Below are 20,987 nucleotides of genomic sequence, written 5' to 3'. Positions count from 1 at the left end.
TAGCTAAGCCATCAGCACAAGCAGCACTGCACATACTTTTATAGTATTTATCTAGCTTAGTCCTTACTCCCAAGCAGCAGCACTTTTTTTAGTTTTTCAAACAATACCCACCGCTGCTTCTAACCCATCACTTTCTACTCCCTGCTCTGTTGCTTTAGTCACCCCCTGCTGCAGCTACCTCCTGCGCCCTCCCTTGTGTCACAGAAGGTATTGGAGTGATTTACATGAGCACCATTTACATTACACATCATTACTTTAATTTTTTTTTCTTCAATTACACACAGGGGATTAAGTGATTTTCCCAGGATCACAAGATGCTGAGCCGATGACTAGTTTTGAATCCGGTTTCCCAGTTCCAAGGTTGACAGCTCTGCCTTTGACATGCATTCACTGTGTTAACCCCCGCCACAATTGTTTTTAACAAACCCCCTGCTTTCAAAACACCACCTCCTCCTTCCGCTCTCTGTTCATTTACCCACCCCTTATCTCTAAACAGAAAAAAGGCATAAGTAATAATTAAAAAGCACATAAGCGCATAATCCGAAAGTTAATATACCCTAAAAACTTCCAAGAAATAGTATTACAAGCGTTGACAAAGCCAATAGATCCCTCATAGGCAAAACCTGTTGGCTTTGCCAGTGCTTGTTTAGACAGCACTCCTTAACCCTAATTCATGGATTTGTAAAGTGCACTTCTTGACACTGAATAACAGGTGTTTATTGTTACCCAACTCAATGGTACTCCTCTTATTGAATGAAAGATGAAAGGCTGAGTAGACATCCCCCCCAGGATTTGAACGTGTGGTCATGAGATCAAAATCAGATTTCTGGAGTGGATGCATTAATCCTCTGAGCCACCACACCCAGAATTAGTTTGCTTTCCAGAAAACAGAGACATTCTGGAGACCAAGTTAAGGCAGTGGAACACTGAAGGGTTAGCCAGGGTATTAGATGGGGAAAACCAGGTGCTGACCTTGTGACTAACGTTGCACCTGTAACACTGATGTATCAGTAGTTTTTCTGGTTGAGGGATTCACATGAGCATCAGTTCTTGCTTCAGCTTACCTCATTTACCATGCTCATGTTCATGCCCAGATAACACCAGGGCTACGTGGAAAGTACTGCCAAGTTGCTGACTAAACTCAAAGAGCTATTAAAAAAAACAGCCACTCACCTTCTCATTGGTCTAAGGCACATTTAGACCCGATAAAACAAGTCTCAAATGAATCAGCGGTTTCTGATGTTCCTATTGGGATGAGATATACATTGCAGGTTGGGCTGCAATGCGTTTTTTAGGGTGGGCAGGCTGGTTTGCAAATGGTTGGTGCACTTCTGCAATGCTGCAGAAACGTTAAAAATTATAGAATTCGCCCCACAGGATATACATTGTTTAAGATTTCAGTCCATCACAGTTTGTCTGCCTATGTGTGCCTGTCTCCTTTGTTTGTCTTCCCTTTCTCCTTTGTCTCCCCCCACATGCAGACTCTACACCTCACACCTCACACCCAATATTCCGATTCCCAAGCAGTAATGGAAAGTAGGGGATCCTGTTGGATCCTGGTTCCCGCAGCTATTTTTGGCCCAAGGAAACAGCTAATTCTGACACAGGGAAACATGCTGAATTTGTCCTGATGTAATTTTCCGACACCAGGACATGATTCAGCAACGCCCATACATTGCCTGTATTAACTTGCAATCAGTGAGGGGGCTTTATTTTAACACCTAACTGAGCACAAACAAAGGCCTGATTTAAAGGACCATCAGCCATCCTTTTGTTCAAGCATCATCTTGGCTGGGAGCCAACCGGAGGCTAACACCTAGATGCTAATGGAATGGAAGGAAGCAAAGGTGCACAGCGTGTTACCACTTCACAAGTACTTAAGAGAAACTATTGCAGGCAGGTTCTTAGGTCTTGCCTAGGCAACGCTTGCGCTGTCTCTTTGAAACATACTGTATCTAGGATATGGGATTGAAAAAACACCTATCTTTTTCAGTGGTTTCTGTTCTTTAAAAATGCTGGCTTTTCATCTGTGGATACAGTTAGTACTCCCTCGTTTTTGAATTTTGTATCCTCCCATGAGGACTGCCCCTCTTACATGTGCTCTTACTGTTCTGGTTATTTATACTTGGAGAGAAATCTTTTTTTTAGCTGGCCTACCTCTTTGCTCGTTAACTGTTCTATTTACTTGTGCAGGGAAACTTTTGTTGCAAATTTGCTTGCTGTCGCTTTATCTCCTGTGACCCCCCTCGTTCATCCCTCCCACATCACTGCTTCGATTGCTTCATATCCCTTAATCTCCCCGTGGCTCTGCCTCACCCCTCCTACAACACTGCTCGCAGAAACCCACCACCCCTGGATGCCACTGCTATTTTTCTAGTTTTTTTTGTTACTTTATGAACACTTTTATTATATAGTGCACCTAGCTACAATCAGTCCATTATCCCAGGATGTTAAGCAGACTTGAACCGGGATCCCCAGGTCACCAGTCGGCAGCTCTCACCGTATCCTTTGCCTAGTCATGCTGCAGGGTGCTGTACCATATGTAGCCAAAAAAGGTACCAAGAGACACCTAGTGACAGCCTGTAGTACTGCACCCTCACAACACTGCTTGTTTTACCATTGAGTCAAAACTGCCATTTTCACTACAGCACCAATGCAGGTGTATTGCAAAAAAAAAAACACAACAGAGTTTTTGATTTTATTATGGTGGGGAAGGTATATCTATTGCATAGTCAAAAAATACTGGCATTTATAATGCCAATAGCTCCAACTCCAACAAATGCGAGACCTATTGCATTTTCAATGCTTGTTACCTTTGTTCAACTCCCAGTGTGTTTGCACTGTGAGAATTAACTTAAAATTGGTACTCCCTTTGGTTTTAAACCTATCCAAACATCTCCATTCGTCTAGTTGTGAATCAATTACTATTCATTTATACATCTAAACCGCACTTTCAATTATAGTGCCACAGACAGCCGGATATAGTGAAACAATGTTCTATATTTATAATAAACTCGAAAAGAATAGACTTAATCTGTGGAACGTACCGGCATGCTGGATGAAAATCTCATGCTAATCAGATGGCGCTCATGATCATATATACGGATTAGTTAATGAAAAGAAAACGAAGTGTTTTGTCATATGTGATTTGTCTCTCTTTTCTTCTCTTTTCCTTTCTTGTACACATTTGTAGGTTTTTATTATATTATTAATATGAAGTGATATACATGCTGACTTATTGATTGAGGATTTGCACTTTATTATTTTTTTTTTAATGTGCTTTCTGTTCACGGGCTAACATTTTTCATGATTTAATATTTATATTTGTACAAAAAAAAATCCATTGCAATATTGATTTTTAGCATTTTCCGGGTGCTTCAGAAGATCACACTATTTTTAACAAATATAGAACATTTTTTGCACAATATCTGGCTGTTTGTGGCTCTAATATTGAAAGTGGGGTTTAGATGAATAAATGAATAGTGATTGATTTACTACTGGACGGATAGAGATGTTTGGATAGGTTTAAAACCAAAGAAAGTGCCAATTTTAAGTTACAGTCTATTCTTTTGTAAGTGGGGTGACAAATGCAAAAACAACAGGTGATGGACAGAATGCAGAACAATGTCATACATTCACCCCAGTACAGAGATCTGGGCCTAAATCCTTCGTTTTTTTGCTCACCATGCCATTCCAGTTTGAACCCAGCCATATGCAAATCAGTCTTGACCCTGTGCCTCATGGGAACAGTCCAGCTCGAACTGCCAAGCCAGGTCCTCCCTGGACTGGAAACAAGCATCCTAGGATCGGTTTTGGAGTTTCACCCCTCTTCAGCCAGGATAGTTTGATTCCAGTGGCATGGAGAGCACGAGACCCGCGTCTGGGCTTACCCATCCCACTCGGGGTGACATACACTCCGTCCATCATCCCCTTTAGTTTTGCTTTGTTCGTCCTAAGTTGGCAGGGTATGCCCAGACGTGGGTCCCTTGCTCACTTTGCCACTGGATTCAAGCTAGCCTGGCTGATGGCGGCTGATTAGCCAGAAACCGGTCCCAGGATGCTTTGTTTCCAGTCCAGGGAAGACATGGCTTGGCAGTTCGGGGTGGACTGTTCCCATGAGGCACAGGGTCAGACTGATTTGCATATGGCCATGTCTGAACTGGGGTGGCGGAGTGAGCTAAAGAATGATGATGGATTAAACCCAGATCAGTTGACTGGGGGTGAGTGCTTGCAATGTTCATCACTCCATCCATCATCCCCTTTGGTTTTGCTTCCTTTTGTAAGTGGGGCCTCTCTCACAATATTACATGCACTGTAAGAAGGCACCTAATGTTTCTATTTAATTATTTTATAGCGCTACTCATTCCATTGTAGTGTGTCAGAGCTCTTTACATCACACACAGAGGCGCAATAAATCATGCAGATCTTAGAATTAATGTACAGGAAATGTTTAATAAGATAATGAGGACTATAAGGTGTAGGAATCACATATCAGCTATACTCTTTGACATTATTGGTTAGAAAAGAATGGTCCGGAGAAGCACAATCAGGATATATGTACATGATTGTGGTTGTCTGTACTAAGAAGACTGCACTACTTCTCAAAGGAACCCTTCTTTGGAATCTTAGAATAACAATAGATTGACAAAAAAATAAGACTCTAAACCCATAATTTATCTTTCGTATGTAGCTCATGATGCAGCTAAATAGATCACTGTGCAAGATTACGAGGCTTACAATTTATGAACTGAAAGTAACCAAATTATCCTAGTGTCGAAAATAGTAGCCCCTTACCTCCCTAAATAAAATACAAATTTGTGATCTGCATGTTACACAATGTTCAGGCACGGTAACCCTCTATGAAACTTTGAGTCAAAACTGTGATTGGACAAAACACAGAATTGTGTTAACCACTGGAGTTATCTCACCACAAATAAAATCCCTTTAAAATAGCTGAGCACACAATGATCTTTGCAGAAGGCGTCTCAACCCTGCAGGATATTTTAAAATGCAGCCACGTGGTGACCAATTCAGTAATCCAGAGCAGATTTATTGTCACATATGTCCTGGTTGCAAATATCTTTGCAGTAAATATTTTGTTTTTAAATAATGTACAAGTTGACTGTTATAGTCTGCTTTTCAAGCTCGGCCTCTGTGACTCCACCCCCTTTCCTCTGCTACAGTTTGAACACCAATTTATGGGTTCCTGGAGTACTTTTTTCCAATTCCAGCACTGTTCCCAAGTCACTCAGCTAGCACCAGATGTTGACTCACATCCTTTCTTCAATCATTTTTCCTCACTTCCGTATGATTCTTCATTACAGCTATTTTCCCTCCTATCCAGCAGCAACCTCACCCTAGCTGGTCAGACTCGCAGTAATAACACCCACTGCTGTTGTCAGACTCCTATTTACACCCACTGCTGTCTCAGACCTCTGCTTTTTCCCCACCTCCGGGCATACGCGAAATTGCAATTCCCCTGGCGTAATTTCTGCAGCTTCACTTTATGCACATCGCTAACATGTTACTACTTTACCAAGAGCTTTCTCTGCTGTTGACTGAATTGAGCAGAAACTGTTTCATGACAACTTCGCGCAGAAAACGTATTGTGAGAAACCTTTTCTCCCCAAATCAGTCCACTTGCTGCCCCTCGTGTGACTTGTGAACGAGCGGTACGCTCTTGCATTCAGTTTTTATGCGAGTTTTATTTTCCATTTGCATAATGTGCACGTACTTTTCGTGACATTTTGATAATTTAGAAAATAAAATTAGCATAATTTCACACACACTTACACTCCCTACGCCCTCCCGTTGCAGGTTTCAACTGTAGACATGGATTTGGTCTCTATAATCTTAACCTTTGGAAGAATAACATAAAAGTTTATTTATTATACAATTTCTTTGTTATTAAAGCCTGTGATGTTTTACTCTGTTTGGATAGTTGTTCTGTATCAGTATTTATGCTGTGTTAGCAACAGAATGCATATTCCTGATGAGAAACAGAGTTCCTGTCCCTGCCTTGTGCCTCGTACCTGTATCATTTTCATGCTTTATTCTCTCGAACATTCATAGAAGCGAATACTGACTCTTCACATGTTTTATTATTCACTGTAATTTAATATAAAAATGAAAATTCCAGTCTCTGAGTGACATTCTGAAAGATGAGCACCAGATGCCTTTGCCCATGGAACAGTTGCGAGGGTGTCATTCACACATGGCAGGGAATGGGGAGCTGGTCACATTTCCTCAGAACTTCAGCAAATAATGCTGGATTCTTTTCATAAGATGTTTTGTATTTTCTTCGTTGTATTTTTTTTATTTTTCACCTATGCTAATGCTCGAATAGTGATTGCACACATTTTTTGTCATAATACTGCAGTTGAGCGGTACATGATAAAGATGGGTTCCTACCAAATCGTCATGCTCCTTGGCTTTTCAGAACTAAAGTAGAAGGTCCAACCTATTGATACCGCGCTAGGTTTCCTGCATTGCGTGCAGTATCCCCACTGAAACGACCTTATCTAATATTGCACAGCTAAGTCAGTGAGACTCCTTTCTGTCTGCCTCAGGCTCACGAGGTATGGACACAAGTTTGGAGGTAACAAGAGGTCTACCGGACAGTAAATGTGAGTTCTCGACTCATCCCTTCACAAGTCTTGTCCTTTGCCTTTCCTCTATCCCATTTCCTTTCTACTTACCCATCAATTTTCAAAATCTTAACCACACTCCGATGTTCAGTCTAACACCAAAGGCCAGCCAGTCAGCCCCAAATACTCACTCAAACCCTCTGCCAATTTACTCCACCGCAGCTTTCCATTCAACTTACCACCCAATTGGGCATCATGCAGCCAAATTGGTTGGCCCTCCATCTCAAGGCTCATCCATCCCCTTTGCTTCTAAGGGGGTATTTAGACTTGATGAACTGCTTCTCTAACCCTACTCCTGACTGAACCCTGTTCAAGGTTTTTACAATCTCCATTTCACTTACATCCAGCTCTACTTGGCTGATTCTGTTATATTCCCGGGTTAGGCCCATATAGTGAAGCAGTTTATTTCTTACATTGTCTTCACAATAACATTTCAGCTGTGAACTTTTGCACAAATTTGCATGCACGACAATGTTGGATTTGTTTTTCTGAAACTACCTTGTGTACACATCTAGCCACGCACAACATTATCAGGATGCCATCAACATCATGAACAAGATTCACCATGTACGCACCATGTACAGATGTCGTTCTGTCTTCATCCACGGGGCGACAGGGCTATTTATATATCCATATCATCACTAATCTACAAGTACATCGCAAGGCTGCTTTCTATTATAAATAATGAGCATCTCGATAGATTAGCAGCGGAGGCCCTTCAGATGACACAGAGGGTCCTTGCATGCTGAGATTTCCCTGCGCAGTGGTCTGATATCTCGTGAGGGGTGTCCATTTCATTACCAAGACAGGCTCCTACATTCTCTACCACCAGGTAATGGGGTTGGCTCATCCCTTGGGGGGCTTCTTGGCTATACACCTACACACACTCTAGGCACACACAAAGTAGGGTTTCGCATAATAGAAGTACGCCTGATTACGACCTTGTCTACAGGCCTGCATATATGCAATGTTTTAGCCACATGGTAGAACTATATCTACTATGTACGCTTTTGGTACTTGTAATCACTTTCATCTGCTTCTGTCTACTGATTACTGCAGCACATTTATTCTATACAAGAATAACATTAGTTCAATAAATATATTGAAAACGTCCCGCTGTGTATTCTGTATAGATTCTCTGAGCACAAGTAAGCATGAGTGACTGAGCGAAATGTTCTGACCTGTTTCTACGAACCCTAAGGGGTCAGGGTTGTCATGTTCAGTGGTTGCCAGAAACCATTTGCTCCCTGGTAAGGTTAGGGGGAGGGGCTTACGGTGGCACTGTGAGCTAGCTGGTCTGTAGGCCAAGATACCCTGCTGGGGTGTCCGGAATCAGTCTAGGCACCAAGCCCCTAGTTTATGTTGTCAAAACAAATGCGCAGATCCTATGGATTAGTACCAGACAGTCAGTCCTTGCCATCCCTAGATCTCCCCTCAAGACTTGCACTTCTGATGACAATATGGAAGAAAGCAGAAAGGTCCTTCTCCTACCTCGCCGCCAAGACTTGGAATTCCCTCCCGACCCACCTCCGCCTGACCCAGGACCACCTCGCCTTCAGGAAGCAGCTCAAGACCTGGCTGTTCGAACAGTAGCGGACCCCCCATCCCCAGTATTCCATTCTTACCAGCCATGACTTTGAGTGCCCCCGTGCTCCTTTGTAACCCACACCACTGGGTGGTTTGATGCAGATCTCAGTGTCATGTAGCATGTTGCAAAACCCCATTGTTAGACCTGTCAGCCCTTTGGGTGATCCCTCCTCATCATTATTTATTTTGTCCCACTTTTGCCTCAAACCCTGTTTGAATTTTTCCTTTTTGGGAACCACCAGACTTTTTCGTGTTGCTACAGATTCAGGGAACCATTTTAGCTACCCCTGAAACTTCTGTCTGAGGGCCTGAAGCACAAAATGGTGGCCACCTGTGACATCACCAGCATCCACTGGAACCTACCAGCACCTTCCAGAACATTCCAGGAGCTTCCAGAACCCTGTGACCGTTGGAGGCGGTTTAGAATGTTGGGAGGATAAGAGAGGCAGTTGGCAGTTGGAGCTGGCAGTTGGCACCTGACTGGTGAAGAGAGAGGAGCACAACAGTGAAGGAGGAAGGAGTGAAGCAGCAGGGGTGGAAACTTGTGCCTGGAGTGGGGTCCATAAACCCACCCTTGATACTTGTCCCTACTGATGGATCCCAGCCTATAGCCCTGTGTGGGAAGAAGTCAGAAGAAAACCTTCCTAAGGACCTGGACAGCAGGAACAGGCCTTAGAACCAAGAAAGCAGCAAGATTCTGACCTGAGAACTGGTTTCCCTGGAGCCTGGCGTCGAGTAGCCGAAGACCTGGAGCCCGAGGTGGAGAAGCGGCGCTGACTGAGGTAGCAGACGTCGTACCCGGAGCCGCCTGAGGTCGTAAGAGGGCGCCGGCGGAGGTCGAGAGGAATACCAAGGGTCGAGAAGGAGGTGAACCGAGGTCGAGTGAGCGGCGTCATCGGAAGGGTGAAGTCCGCCCTCCGGAGTCGTCGGAGACCGAGGTAGAGGAGCACCGGAGGTCGGGAGTGAGGATCGCACTCCGGAGTCGCCCGGAACCTGTGAGGAAGAGCCCCGGAGGTCGGGGGTGAGGATCGCACCCCGGAGTCGCCGGAAGTCGACATCGAGGCCAGGCCGGCCGACGTCATCGGAGTCGAGAGCGCCATCGGACCGGAGCCGCCCGAAGTCGACATCGTGAAGAGACTGCCCGACGTCGTCGAATCGGAGGTAGAGATCGAACCGAGGCCGCCGACATCGGACCGGAACCGCCTACCGGCGTCGACAAAGAACTGACACTGTGCCGAGGCCGCCGAGACCGAACCGGAACCGCCTCACGGCGTCGACACGACTCCAGCGGCGTCGGAACATCAGAAAAGGGCAGTAAGTGGAGTAGAGGGCGCCTAAGGCCCTGTGGAGACCTGAGAGACTACTCTAAGGGGCTAGGGAGGTGCTGAAACCCACCTGACTGTGCCTGGGGTGAACTGGGACTAACCTAGAGAGGTTGTGTGGAGAGGAAAGCCAGGGCATTGGAATTCCCCCCGTTGATCTACCTCAGTTTAGGCCTCAGCCTTTGCCTCAGCCAGGGAGTAGGACCCCCCAAGCCTTCCACACCCTACAAGTTGTGCCGGGGCCAAATCAGCCCTTAAGTATTGAAGTGTCATCTGATTCATGAGTGTTATTGTATACTTCTAATTATTTATTGGGGAAACTGTATTTATTAAGTTCTTATCTATTTAATGCTGCACTGTATTTATAGGTCCACAGGACTTGTTGGTGTACAGTATTTATTGGTACAGTATTTATTGGTACAGTATTTATTACCTCAAAGTATTTAATTGTCTGTATATATTGCACTTGTATTTATGCCCTGTTATTTATGATCACCCCTATTTATTTCAGCAAACAGCAAATATTTATTTGACCTGCTCTATTTAAGAATTTGTATATTGTGATTGTTATTTATTTACCCAATCAGCAACTAAGAGAAAAAGATAAAGAAGAATATTTTCATAATTTTTACGGTGTAGAGTCGTTTTTGGAACGGATGCACGCATGGTTATTGTATGGGTATATTGTATGCTTAGCACTGCGCCTGTTTCCTGACCACTCGAGCCAAGCTACCCCATTGTGCTGGGAAGGTCCACCACCACCCTGCGGAGTGGGAGTGGGGCTGTTTCCAACATAAATTGGTGTTCAGCGGTGGGATAGAGCTGTGCCTACGTATACTCAACAATAACTGTGGGTAGTCCATAGGCCTACACCGGGAGTTTTCTCAAAGCGGCCTTCCTAATTGTGGGTTTTTGTTTTTTTCAAATTTACTCTGGTGGTGGGAGGAGGTATTATTAAAGGTACCCCCCTGCATTGTTACTGCACAAAACCTGTCCTCTAACCTGAGTGGGCAAGATGGAGTTTGTTCTTGAAAATCTAGACACGTACACTGTGGCCCAACTCAGGGAGTTTTGCCAGCGAGAGGGGGTGTACTGTCCCCCAGGAGCAAAGAAGGGTGCCCTTCAAACCAGCTTAAGGGCTTGGGGGGAGGCACGCAGGGAAAGCAAGGCTGAGGAGGAAGACAGGGATGGAGAGCCTGACCCCGAGGGGGCTGAGATGTACCAACCTGAGGTGGGGAACCTGTCAGCAGGGCCCAGGACACTTTCTAGGAAGGGCAGCACTGTCTCTAGTGGGGGCTTATCCGAAGTGGAGTTAGCAGATCGGAGAGAGAAGAGACAGCTCACCTGGGACTTAGCAAGGCTGGAAAAGGAGAAAGAGGAGCAGAGGATGGCCCATGAATTGCGACTGAAAGAAATAGATCTTCAGATTTTGAGAATCGGGGCACAACCTGTTCCTAATGGTGGCAGCCAAAACCAAGAGTCCACTAGGGAATCCAAACCTTACCTGCCAAAGGACATTGTAGCAAGCTATGGGGCGGGTGACGACATCGCCAAGTGGCTCGCAGCCTATGAGGTCTCATTGAGGGCCCATGGGGTTCCAGTGAAGTATTGGGGAGGGGGATTGTACAAATACATGCCTCCAGCTGGTAGGGATGCTTTATTGGCCCTCGAAGAGGAGGAGCAAACCCACTACCCCACCATGAAACTGGCGCTCATCAGGAAGTTTGGACTAACTCCGGAAAAGTACAGACAGAAGTTCAGGGGTAGTCACAAACTGGGCACACAGAATTGGGTGGACTTCCTGGACTATGCAAAGAAGGCACTGGAAGGTTGGATTCAGGGCAGTGAAGTAAGGAACTACGAGGAGCTGTTTGACCTAGTGTTGAAGGAACACCTACTCGAGAAATGTTTCCCTGAACTGCGGCAACACCTGGTGGATAGCAAGCTGACCAGTCCCCGGAAGCTTGCTGAGGAGGCGGACATTTGGGCTAGTACCCGGGTGTCCACAAGGGGGACTGGAGGGGACACTCAAAAGGCCGGACAGGGCGCCCCCCAGAAGAAAGAAGGAGGGGAAAAGAAAAAGGAGTTCTCCAAAGGCCCCCAAAATAACTTCCAAGGGAAGGGAACAGGATTCACCTCTAAGGCTAACCCTCCCAGAAACCCTAATCCTGGCCAGAGTCAGCAGCCAAGGGTTGTCCATTGCTACGAGTGCGGTGGCGTTGGACACTATAAAGGAGATCCGAAGTGTCAGAAACGATCACCCCCTCCCACTGGAGGAAAGCCCCCCGGAGTAGCTAGTGTAGTGCTCGGGGAGGAGATGCCCTTAACTAAGGGAAGGGAGTGGGCGGGTGTCACTTTAGTGTCCCTGGGAGAACGGGAGATGGTTCCTAAGATCCAGGTGCCCGCAAATACTGCAAAGTATGGGCAGTGGATCACCATCAATGGCCAAAGAGGGGAGGCTCTGAGAGACACAGGAGCCAGTATGACTATGGTACGTAGCCAACTGGTGTCTCCAGAGCAAGTCATTCCCGATGTACTCCACCCAGCCGCGATGGCTGACGGCAGAACCGGCCACTATCCCGTGGCTGAGGTTCCCTTTGAATGGGGGGGGGTTGCAGGTTCACTTCGAGTTGCCGTAAGCCCTGCCGTGCCAGTCGATTGTCTGCTGGGCAATGACATGGAGCACAACGCTTGGAAGGAGGTGGAATACCGGACTCATACCGAGATGCTGGGTACACCTGACTGGGCCTGTGTTAGCACAAGGTCCGTGACTACCCGAAGAGGGAGTTCATTCCGGCTGGAGCCTGGAACAAAGGCCCAGCCAGCTGCCAGTCAAGGGAAGAACCGAGGACAGGAGGAGCCTGCCTCGGCGTCTCCACCCCGTAGGACGGATAGGCCACCGGAGGTGGTGGACCAGGAGTCTGCGGAGGGGGACGTTACCAACCTGGAGGACCTACCCATCCCGGCCGAGTGGCACGTGGAGGGAGGCCCGTCCAGGGAGGAATTCTGCCAGGGCCAGAGGGAGTGCCCTACCCTTGAGGGGCTGAGGCGACAGGCCGAAGCCCAGGCAGCAGGGAACGTTGAAGGGAACTACAGTGTTTACTGGGAGGATGGCCTCCTCTACAGTGAACCCAAGGCATCCCTACATGGATCGTCACGAGCCTTGGTAGTCCCTCAACGTTATCGAGCCTTCCTTTTAGAGTTGGCTCACGAGATACCATTGGCAGGACACCTGGGGCAAGACAAGACCTTCGCCCGTCTTGTCCCACACTTTTATTGGCCTCAGATGAAAGTGTCGTCCGATACCTACTGCCGGACATGTGTGTCTTGCCAAGCCAGTGGGAAAACAGGGGTGAAGCTGAAAGCTCCCCTGGAACCACTTCCTGTCGTTAGCACCCCCTTTGAAAGGGTGGGCATCGACATTGTGGGTCCGTTAGATCCGCCAACATCAGCTGGTCACAGGTTTATCCTGGTTCTGGTGGATCATGCCACACGGTACCCAGAGGCAATACCTCTGGGGACCATAACAGCACCTGTTGTGGCTAGGGCCCTGATGGGAATCTTTACCCGAGTGGGTTTTCCCAAGGAAGTTGTGTCCGACAGGGGGACCAACTTCATGTCGGCATATATGCGGGCAATGTGGAAGGAGTGTGGAGTGACCTACCGGTTCACAACTCCTTACCACCCCCAGACCAATGGTCTGGTGGAGAGGTTTAACAAAACCTTGAAGGGCATGATCCGAAGTCTGCCTGAAAGCCTGCGGAGGAAATGGGACGTCCTCCTACCCTGTTTACTTTTTTCTTACAGGGAAGTGCCACAGAAGGGAGTGGGCTTCAGCCCCTTCGAGCTTCTGTATGGGCACCCTGTACGTGGACCTCTTAACCTGGTGAGAGACGGATGGGAAAGAACTCCCAGAAAGCTCCCCCAGGATGTGGTGAGCTACATGCTGGCCTTCCGGAGCCAAATGGCTAAGTTGTGGAAGCAAGCTTCTGACAACTTGGAAGCCAGCCAAGCAGTAATGAAGGCGTGGTATGACCACAACGCTCACCCGGTGGAGTTGGAGCCTGGCCAGAAGGTGTGGGTGATCGAACCGGGAGAGCTTAGTGCCCTCCAGGATCGCTGGTCAGGACCCTTTGAGGTGTTGGAGAAGAAGGGTAAGGCTACCTACTTGGTGGACCTGAAGACCCCTCGTCAGCCCCTGCGGGTGCTGCATGCCAACCGCCTCAAACCCCACCACGAGAGGCCCGAAGTCATCTTGATGATGGTGACTGACGGAGGAGAGGACGTGGAAAGCGAGCCTCTCCCTGATCTGTTTGCGTCTCAAGAAAAGGATGGGTCGGAGGAGGGAGTGATTCTCTCCCCATCTCTAACTCCTGAACAGCAGGAGGACTGTCGCCAGGTCCTGGGGCAGTACTCCTCGTTGTTCTCCCTTGTCCCGGGTAGGACTCACCTGTGCGTCCATGACGTGGACACAGGAGACAGCCCACCTGTGAAGTCCAAGATCTACCGGATGTCAGACAAGGTGAAGGCCAGCATTCATAGTGAGGTCACAAAGATGCTGGAGCTAGGAGTGATTGAACCTTCTAGCAGCCCCTGGTCCAGTCCGGTGGTGCTAGTACCGAAAGCTGCACCACCGGGTGCCCAACCAGAACTGAGGTTCTGTGTGGACTACCGGGGACTGAATTCAGTGACAAAGACTGATGCACATCCGATCCCTAGGGCGGATGAATTGATTGACCGGCTGGGAGCTGCCCAATATCTAAGTACCTTTGACCTTACTTCAGGGTACTGGCAGATCTCGTTGACTGATGGAGCAAGGGAAAGGTCAGCCTTCTCCACACCCAATGGCCACTACCAGTTCTGTGTGATGCCCTTTGGGCTCAAGAACGCACCTGCCACGTTTCAGCGCCTGGTAAACCAGATCCTCACCGGAATGGAGAGTTTCTCTGCTGCTTATCTGGATGACATAGCCGTCTTCAGTAACAGCTGGGAGGATCACTTGCGTCACCTGCAAGCTGTTCTCCAGGCCCTGAGACAAGCTGGATTGACGATCAAGGCCAGCAAGTGCCAGATCGGGCAGGGGTCGGTAGTGTACCTTGGACACTTGGTGGGTAGGGGAACGGTGCAACCCCTCCAGGCGAAGATCGAGGCCATCATGGCCTGGGAACCCCCCAAGACACAGACTGAGGTCCGAGCATTTTTGGGCCTCACGGGATACTATCGCCGCTTCGTGAAGGGGTACGGTACCATCGTAGCCCCTCTCACGGAGCTCACGTCCAAGAAACAACCTCGACGGGTAGTCTGGACGGAGGCTTGTCAGCAAGCCTTTGAGAAATTGAAGAAAGCCATGTGCGAGGCCCCGGTCTTAAGGGCCCCAGACTTTTCCAAGGAGTTCATTGTCCAGACAGATGCATCAGAACATGGCATTGGGGCAGTGTTATCGCAACTCAACGAAGAGGGTCTGGATCAACCCGTGGTCTTCCTATCCCGGAGACTACTTCCCAGGGAACAGAAGTGGAGTGCAATAGAGCGTGAAGCCTTTGCAGTGGTATGGGCTCTGAAGAAGTTGCGGCCATACTTGTTTGGCTCGCACTTCCTGGTTCAGACCGACCACAGACCCCTTCGTTGGCTGATGCAAATGAAGGGGGAGAATCCCAAGTTGTTGAGGTGGTCTATTTCCCTACAGGGGATGGACTTTCAGGTGGAACATCGGCCTGGAGTGGACCACGCCAATGCAGACGGTCTCTCAAGGTATTTCCGCCTTAGTGATGAGAACTCCCAAGGGGTTGGGTAGCTCTCCCCACTTTCAGCTGGGGGGGACGCGTGTTAGACCTGTCAGCCCTTTGGGTGATCCCTCCTCATCATTATTTATTTTGTCCCACTTTTGCCTCAAACCCTGTTTGAATTTTTCCTTTTTGGGAACCACCAGACTTTTTCGTGTTGCTACAGATTCAGGGAACCATTTTAGCTACCCCTGAAACTTCTGTCTGAGGGCCTGAAGCACAAAATGGTGGCCACCTGTGACATCACCAGCATCCACTGGAACCTACCAGCACCTTCCAGAACATTCCAGGAGCTTCCAGAACCCTGTGACCGTTGGAGGCGGTTTAGAATGTTGGGAGGATAAGAGAGGCAGTTGGCAGTTGGAGCTGGCAGTTGGCACCTGACTGGTGAAGAGAGAGGAGCACAACAGTGAAGGAGGAAGGAGTGAAGCAGCAGGGGTGGAAACTTGTGCCTGGAGTGGGGTCCATAAACCCACCCTTGATACTTGTCCCTACTGATGGATCCCAGCCTATAGCCCTGTGTGGGAAGAAGTCAGAAGAAAACCTTCCTAAGGACCTGGACAGCAGGAACAGGCCTTAGAACCAAGAAAGCAGCAAGATTCTGACCTGAGAACTGGTTTCCCTGGAGCCTGGCGTCGAGTAGCCGAAGACCTGGAGCCCGAGGTGGAGAAGCGGCGCTGACTGAGGTAGCAGACGTCGTACCCGGAGCCGCCTGAGGTCGTAAGAGGGCGCCGGCGGAGGTCGAGAGGAATACCAAGGGTCGAGAAGGAGGTGAACCGAGGTCGAGTGAGCGGCGTCATCGGAAGGGTGAAGTCCGCCCTCCGGAGTCGTCGGAGACCGAGGTAGAGGAGCACCGGAGGTCGGGAGTGAGGATCGCACTCCGGAGTCGCCCGGAACCTGTGAGGAAGAGCCCCGGAGGTCGGGGGTGAGGATCGCACCCCGGAGTCGCCGGAAGTCGACATCGAGGCCAGGCCGGCCGACGTCATCGGAGTCGAGAGCGCCATCGGACCGGAGCCGCCCGAAGTCGACATCGTGAAGAGACTGCCCGACGTCGTCGAATCGGAGGTAGAGATCGAACCGAGGCCGCCGACATCGGACCGGAACCGCCTACCGGCGTCGACAAAGAACTGACACTGTGCCGAGGCCGCCGAGACCGAACCGGAACCGCCTCACGGCGTCGACACGACTCCAGCGGCGTCGGAACATCAGAAAAGGGCAGTAAGTGGAGTAGAGGGCGCCTAAGGCCCTGTGGAGACCTGAGAGACTACTCTAAGGGGCTAGGGAGGTGCTGAAACCCACCTGACTGTGCCTGGGGTGAACTGGGACTAACCTAGAGAGGTTGTGTGGAGAGGAAAGCCAGGGCATTGGAATTCCCCCCGTTGATCTACCTCAGTTTAGGCCTCAGCCTTTGCCTCAGCCAGGGAGTAGGACCCCCCAAGCCTTCCACACCCTACAAGTTGTGCCGGGGCCAAATCAGCCCTTAAGTATTGAAGTGTCATCTGATTCATGAGTGTTATTGTATACTTCTAATTATTTATTGGGGAAACTGTATTTATTAAGTTCTTATCTATTTAATGCTGCACTGTATTTATAGGTCCACAGGACTTGTTGGTGTACAGTATTTATTGGTACAGTATTTATTGGTACAGTATTTATTACCTCAAAGTATTTAATTGTCTGTATATATTGCACTTGTATTTATGCCCTGTTATTTATGATCACCCCTATTTATTTCAGCAAACAGCAAATATTTATTTGACCTGCTCTATTTAAGAATTTGTATATTGTGATTGTTATTTATTTACCCAATCAGCAACTAAGAGAAAAAGATAAAGAAGAATATTTTCATAATTTTTACGGTGTAGAGTCGTTTTTGGAACGGATGCACGCATGGTTATTGTATGGGTATATTGTATGCTTAGCACTGCGCCTGTTTCCTGACCACTCGAGCCAAGCTACCCCATTGTGCTGGGAAGGTCCACCACCACCCTGCGGAGTGGGAGTGGGGCTGTTTCCAACACCCATAAATAAATAATGAAATTGGAAGGATAGGGCACAACATGGTTCATCAGCTTGCTGTTCCAAAGGTACTCTAAATGCACCTCGCTGATAAAGATCAGCAAGGCTGAAACTCAACGTGTTGCATGAGTTTGGGTTCAGAGGGTATGAGGTCTAGTACTAAAATAGTTACAGATAGTTTTATTTGGAGTACAGTGAGCCTCTCACTCTTCTGGCCCCAGTACCACTGCACCAATTGTAGCTATGCCCCTGGCTGTGCAGACCTGACTGCATCTCTGCTCAGGTTCTTCAAACCTTCTCTCCCGGTGTGGGTGCAGCAGTGCTGGGGAACAGCCGGGACTTCGTGTTCTTGATGCCATTTGTGCAGATGTACTGGATGTCCAGAATCATTTGGTGGAACCTTGGAATTATTATTGTGGATTCTACTTGGATCCTAAAATTGTCCTACTCTTTAGTTCTGCGAATTACTCGTTATTCTGGTGGCAATTGGACACCTAAGCAGTAGTGATTTCATTTTTCTGTGCTGATATCTGTTGATTGCCTGTAGATCATGGCTTATACTGACTTGTATCCTTCTGCGTTGGACAAAAAGAATGCCATTAAGTTCTGCAACACACCCGTGAATTGTAGCCCTCTGAAATGCCAAGTCTTTAGAAGCGCATATTATTTAAAATGAGGTCCTAATTACTATGAGTTTCAATACAGTTGTTGATTTCGAACTGGCACACGTATTCCACTGGAAATCAGTGGTGGTCTTAAAAGCCTGAAGGTGGTGCTTTTGACATATTCAGACTGAAAGCTTGGCCCTTGCATTTTGCATTATTGACAGTGTCCTACTGGGTACTGGTAGTCTACACAATCTAGCTTCCTCTGATCAGCTCCTGGACAAGCACTGATATATCCTGATTGAAGAAAGCTGAACTGATAGAAGCATGTTTCAATACAAAATACCAACCTTCTGCCCTTACACGCCTATTGGCTTTAATAAATGCATTTCACAATCAATTGGGCAGCCCTACTACCATTGTCAAAACCTTCATAAACTGACAGACCTATGAGATCTAACATCATTTTTCCTAAAGAACCAATCAGGCCCTTTGCCTTTATCAATGGCTTATCAGTATGACCAACTCGTGCTACTGAATTCGGCATAAACTTTCATACAGGGCAACCCACAGCCATACAGTCAAAGAATTATAAATGTACAAAGAATTACAGTTGACAAAACAATATTCAACCCCTCTGAAGACAATTATGAAAATTACATTCTCTACCCACAGGGTTTGTCAAATGTGGAACCAACAACAACACCAAAATCCGTGCCTTCTACAGTAATCTTCGAGAATCTATTAATGCAATACCTGGCTACCGGCTTAAACACAGTGTAATCACCACCCTTTTGAAAATGCATTGCCTTTAACATATTATTTTCACAATTATGTTTAATTCAGGCCTACTGAGTTTGTTGTAAATTTCCTAATAAAATGATAAGGCCTATGGCCTCTTACATTACATTTTCTATTAAACTAATCAGGCAAATATTCTTTATCAGTGGTTTGTCACTGTAACCAAGGAAAAATCTGTTGAAATATGCATTAGCATTGCCATCAGGCATCTATCACTATACAGCCATACAAATTACAGAATGACAGTTGGCAAAGCAATACACAATCCTTTCTAAGATGGCATAATAAGGATCTTCAAAGAGGTTTGTCACAAGGATAACCAACACTAAACCGCTTTCCTATTGTGATAATATGTGAGATTCACTGCAACAAAATACCTGTCAGCACCTTTTAACACACTGCAATAACAATAAACCCCTCAGAGGCCTGTTGGGGTTTTAATAAATGCTTTTCAGAATAAATATTCCAGGTTTCTACGCCTGTTTCATGACTTTTAATAATAAACAGATCAAACCTATAGCCTTGATCAATAGCTTGTCACCATAACCAACTCTCTCCCCTGCTTCATTTAGTGAAGGTTTCCCACAAGGATAAAAATGCAATACACGCCCCTTTTCAGTGGAAACAAACATCTTCTGCCCAATCAAAATCTGTACTCAAGGTAATCAATGTTTAAGGGCAACCAAAGTGCCTCTCTCAGTTGCATTTCTCAAATCTCTTTTTCTGTTGACAACATAGGGTATGCTGAGAGTTGTGTTGTCAATCCAGACTTAAAAAAGACATGTTCCCTGGCTCGTTATCCTTGGTGCATAATGGCATTGCAGAAAGCTGCATTTCAATGTAAGTAGCCTCTTTATAGCAGTGCTCCTTGCACTACATAAAGCACCTCCCTCAGAGTTTTAAGGCTTTTGCCACTGCTTCTTCTGTGTCCTATTCTGAAATGGTTATTGCATAATAATGGATTATTAGTTTGGGAGGATGTGAGTCCTACCCAAGTTATAAGTCCCCAAATCCTGTCAGGTCAAAAACAGTGTTCGATAATTGAACCCTTGTCTCAATCCCTGGTAGCTATGGCACAGAGGAGACTGGCTTAATGTAGAAAAATGTGTATTTAACAACAGGAAAACTGTCAATAGGTCAAAACACAACTGAATAAAAATTGCTCAATCAATATCTAAGAAAAATATAAGGCGAAAAAGACACCAAAAAGATCAAAATACAATATGAGGGAACTGGGAAATTAATTTTTGAAGGTTTAAGTTAAAAAGTGTCACGAAAAAGTAAAGCGGCAATAAGAAGTCACTATTCACAGTTGACAAGAACCTAGGTGCATTTGCTGGCCGACAGTGATGAGGCAAATTTCAGATACCCCAAGCAAGTCATCCCGATCAAGGTTTATATCTTCTGACTTAGAGCTTGATTTAGAGTTTGGCGGATGGGATACTCCGTGGCAAATGTGACATATGTCCCGTCCGCCATATGCAAGTGCATTATTTCCTATAACTCTTGATCCCATCTGCCAAACTCTAAATCAGGCTCTTTGTCTTTTTTATGAAAGTGAAATTCTCCAGCGGGGCAAGGTTCAAAGCTGTAGCTGGTGAAGTCCTCTTGAAGTTGGATAGTCACTGGATGTTGGCCCATTCAAGCAATAGGTTTTGTCTGGAAAAGCTCAGAGCAGAAAAACATGTAATTTTGTAGCAGCCATTTTTGCTCCTTCTCCTGGTTGACATTTCTGACTTCAGACTTAGTCTCTGTTTTGGAGCTCTAAATTTTACAGTGGGCAAGCCTTCAACTGTATTTGAAGAAGTCTCTTGAAATTGGGCCCCTCTGCTGTGACGTACCGCTGAAGCTTCGGAGGTCTTGGAAATTCAAATATTTTCTAAGTACCTCACTTAACAGACTTTCTGGTGAAGTTCCTCTTTATCACTATTCACTCCCAGGGCTTGAGGGCAGCACTTAGGGGCCAGGACACACTCCAGCAGAGGCCTCCAGCAAGATGCAATAAGGTCCAGTGCTAGCTGGTCAACTGGTAACTCTGCGAAAAAGGCCTCTTGCAGCCTTTGATGTCCCTGCGGTCACAGAGGAGATCTTCCAACTGACCTTTGGAGTTGACATCCCAGTCCTAGGTACAAGTGGAAGCAAGCCCAACCCTTCAGTTCTCCACACAGGTCACAGACAGCAAGTCCAGTCATCTTCTGTTTCACCACAGGCCCAGAAAGAGTG

The sequence above is a fragment of the Triturus cristatus genome, chromosome 10 (assembly GCF_964204655.1).
Source record: "Triturus cristatus chromosome 10, aTriCri1.1, whole genome shotgun sequence".
NCBI classification, from domain to species: domain Eukaryota; kingdom Metazoa; phylum Chordata; class Amphibia; order Caudata; family Salamandridae; genus Triturus; species Triturus cristatus.
Note: the sequence above shows the minus strand (reverse complement) of the source record.